Source organism: Lactuca sativa, chromosome 5, assembly GCF_002870075.4.
Source record: "Lactuca sativa cultivar Salinas chromosome 5, Lsat_Salinas_v11, whole genome shotgun sequence".
Taxonomy (NCBI): domain Eukaryota; kingdom Viridiplantae; phylum Streptophyta; class Magnoliopsida; order Asterales; family Asteraceae; genus Lactuca; species Lactuca sativa.
This window is the reverse complement of record NC_056627.2, coordinates 30739248-30743369: the sequence shown is the minus strand read 5'-3', so window position 1 is coordinate 30743369 and position 4122 is coordinate 30739248. Positions and strand designations below refer to the sequence as shown.

General features: G+C 29.9%; 1 long non-coding RNA gene across 1 annotated transcript; it reads right to left on the bottom strand.

Annotated features, from left to right (window-relative positions):
* Window positions 1-2272: 2272 nt before the first annotated feature.
* On the bottom strand, window positions 2273-3914 carry LOC111889968 (uncharacterized). Its single transcript, XR_002849679.3, has 3 exons — window positions 3759-3914; window positions 2873-2961; window positions 2273-2790 (listed from the first exon to the last, which is right to left on the bottom strand). It is a non-coding gene; the product is annotated as an uncharacterized LOC111889968 (long non-coding RNA).
* Between the last annotated feature and the right edge of the window lie 208 nt (window positions 3915-4122).

Below are 4122 nucleotides of genomic sequence, written 5' to 3'. Positions count from 1 at the left end.
TTGTAACTCTTGAAAGACCTTTGATTTCCATAACTTATGAGTTTAATGTGGTTTTTATGGAAAAACTTTTCATGTTCCACAACTTGAGGACAAGTTATGGAGGACTTTAAAGAACATTTAGATCAATATTTTAACAAATAAAAATTTATCATATAATTTATCTATGATCTAGTTAAACTCATAAGTCAAGAAAATTCATATCAACAACTTACAAGAAACTTTGTTTATCATATAACCAACAATTAACTTTAAACTTTGGCAATTATCTTTTAATTGGAAGAGGATCATCATTACCAAATCAAAAAATACATTTTTTATGATACAAAACATTTTGTGGTAATGATCCTAAACATATTTTGGCCAAAAACTCGAAATTCTGCAACCAAAGGTATCAACTCGTCGAGTGCATGATCATGACTCGTCGAGTTGCCCTTTTACTGAATGGACTCGTCGAGTCAGCCGGTGGACTCGGCGAGTTCATCAGTCTAAGGCCAGAAAAATGATTTTTTTCAACTTTGAAAATTAACAAGCATCAAATATAACAAAAAACAATCCTAGTCTCTGATACCACTATTGGGTTTTGTATACTACAACACCCTATTGTGCACATACAATCCTAAATGCTTTGGATCTAAATTTTCTCTAATTATACATGCAAGATAGTTTCCAAAGCATAAAGCCTACAACTAGCATACGATTGACATAATCAACATAAAAGTGAGTTATAAAATTACCTCTTTGTTGTAGCTTGTAGTTTTGGCCTTTAAGAACATAGCACCTCAAATATGACGCCTCAAATGGTTCACAAACACCATGAACAAATGGAGGACTTTTGAGAGAGATTATGGAGCACTAAAATCCGACTATGCTTCTCCAAGATTACATGTTCAACCTCTTTTAGGCCAAAGGGGTGTCATATATATAGTGTGGGAATCCAAGAGTCATGGGTAAACCCTAATCCATACACTTGGGTTATGATCCATATTTTCAAACTATATATATATATATATATATATATATATATATATATATATATATATATATATATATATATCACTGATTTACATAATCAGTCCCTGTTAATTTAATTAGTCACTTTTGATCACAAAATTAATTTCAAATTAATTCTTGATCAATACTAATTAAATAATATGATTTCATATTAATATGTTATACTTGTAATATATTAATAAATCATAAATAACCTCTTCTCAAAACTCCATCCTATCAAATTGCTCTGGTGAAGGCAACTCAAATGGACCATGATACTCTCAAGTCAATTACATATCAATTATAGTTATAGGCGTAGACACCTAATCCAACAGTATTGTGATCCCTTAAATACCGAAATGCCCTCTAACGATTAGGTTCTTTCGAATGTGGATATAGACCTTCGCCCTGTGGCATCGATTTCTAGAAACACTGGTTTGTCTTCATCTTATTCGTTGTTAATATATGCTTCATTGAATCATAAGGTTTTTCTTTTATACTATTATTAACTTATTTTAATATTCAAATTTGTTTCAGCTAACATCATATTTAAATATTATATTTATGTTTCCACTAATAATGAAATTTATGCTTACTGTAGCATTAGCATTAAGGAGCCAACAGATTTCTACAATCAACATGTCCCTTTTCTCTTCATTGATTTCAACGTATGCATTAATCAAGGCTATTTTTATTTCACCATCTAACATTAATGCATAATAATCTAATCTTTTTTGTATAATTGTAATTATACAAAAATATATTACTAACTTTTACCTTTTCCGAATGGAAGCTGATTTGTTGTTTCGATTCAGTTCTTTATGTGAGGTATTTTGAATTGTTAATTAAAATTGCATATTTAAGGGAAACTTTTGATTGATTGCAGATTTTAGTCTATGTTTCAGATGACCCGTCGTCCATTAAGAGATAAGGAACCAAAAAAAAAAAAATTGGAGCATCAGGTGAATCATCATTAAGTTTAACTATATAACTAATCTTTGGATTAATTTTGTATAGATGGAAAAATTCGTTTAGTTTTTTGAAGCATTTTGATCGAATTATGTCATGAAAGTAAAGGAGAAGAAGGAGATTTGTTTGTGCATATTTGAGATCATTGGCATTGGAAGGTAAAGCTCCATAGTTTTTCTTTTGGGATTGGAAATGGGGAACGTTTTTCTCCACATATGTTTTGAAATTACTTATAATAAAAACAGGGCCGGTCCGTTGTTTTTTACTATCCAGGACAAAATAAGAAATTTATGCCCTTATATATACCATACGATAAAGAAAACTTGTCTATAAAATATTTATAAAATAAAAAATGCAGTAAATATTATAATCAAACAAATAGTAGAATAAAAAACCTACAAAAATCACCTAAAATGACGTCTTTGTGTACTTTTTTGAAGCTAAAACATCTCTTATTTTACAATAATTAATATTTTGAAAAAAATCACTTTCAATACTTAAAAATGCTAATATATTCAATCTTTTCTTGAGTCATGGTAAAAATACAATTTCAAGAGCTTCAATTTTGAAAAATTTCCTTCCGCAGAAGCAACCATAACCTGCACAATCAACAATATCATATACACAACCAAAACATTAGTGAACATATCTATTATTCTTGCATACTCCACTCTTCTTGTTCTCTTTTTGTTTTCTATTTTGAGCAGCACCTTATGGTTGTTTCCAGAGAAACATATATATAACTCAACAAATCTAATTATAAAATTTAAGCAACAAAAAGATACAACATGTCCAAAGTTTATGTTTTCCCCTTTCAAGATGTCAAGAGATCTGAAAAATAAACCACATAATAAAAAATAAGAATCTATTTTTCAAAACTATTATATATTATAACAATGGAATACATTTATACCTTTTTGCTACTCACTAAAAGTATAGATAGTAAAAAAACAGAAATAAGAACTCATATGTTCAATAAATAATTAAACTTCTTTCTGCTTCCTGATTCAAATAAAAAACAAGAACACAAAAGGTTAGAAGACAAATTAAAAAAAAATGATGAGAAGGCACAGATTTTGGTTTAAACATTGGAGAAATTTTTAGCTTTCAACTACGTCTAAAAGTCAAGCAAGATAATAAAAAAGACATAAATCAGAACTCAGAAGTTCAAAAGATAATTAAATGTCTTTCCTCCTCCTCATTCACATCAAAAAACAAGAACACAACGGTTTACAAGACAAATTAAAAAAAAAAAAAACAAAAAAAAAACAAACAAACAAACAAACAAACAAACGAGAATGCAACAAATTTTTTACCTAAATTAGATACAAACCAACAACAGCTTGACTTAGAATCTAAAGCTCAAACACAGGAATCAAATACAAAACAACAACATATTTTGGCTTCAACTACTCATATAGTATTTGGGAGTTTAACACTTTTAACTGAACTCGAATTCAACATGTAAAGATAAAAAAATTGACCCAAATAAAAGAAAAGAATCCATAAATCAGAAACAATTAACAAAATATGAAGTTAAGAAAAAAATAAAAAAGTACTCCCTGAAGAGTGAAGAGATTCATTCATTCGGATATCAAAAAAATCCAATACGTGACGCTCTGTTGTAATGCCTAATCGGAACTCGGAACCCAGATTGCGAGATTGAAACTTGAAAAAAATCAAACTCTGAGAGCAGGTGATGCTCGATTGAATGCACAAAAGGTTTAGAGAGATCGAGAGAAAAGAAATCAGATATCTATTTGATTTAGAATGCGAAATTGAGAATAGAATTCATATACCGATTTACTGATTTAGAATTTGACTCCTCGATCCCAACATATCGCTCAACGATTTTCAGTTTTCAAGGGTGTTACCGATTACCGATTTTGACGTTTGAAAATCTCAAGAACTTTGATTATTTGTTGGAGGCTTTCAGTGAAATTATGCTCCAGTACGTTGATTTCTTCGTGAGCACAACTCACAAGTGGACTGGACTTAATATTGGGCCAACATAGTATAGTATATAGTAACCCATATTGTATAAAAATTATGCCCCCATATTTTTTATGTCCTGGGCCTAGGCCCAACTCACCCATGTATTGGGCCGGCCCTGAATAAAAATAAGCCTATTTTGCTTTTTGTCAAGGCTCTGTTTGTCTATTT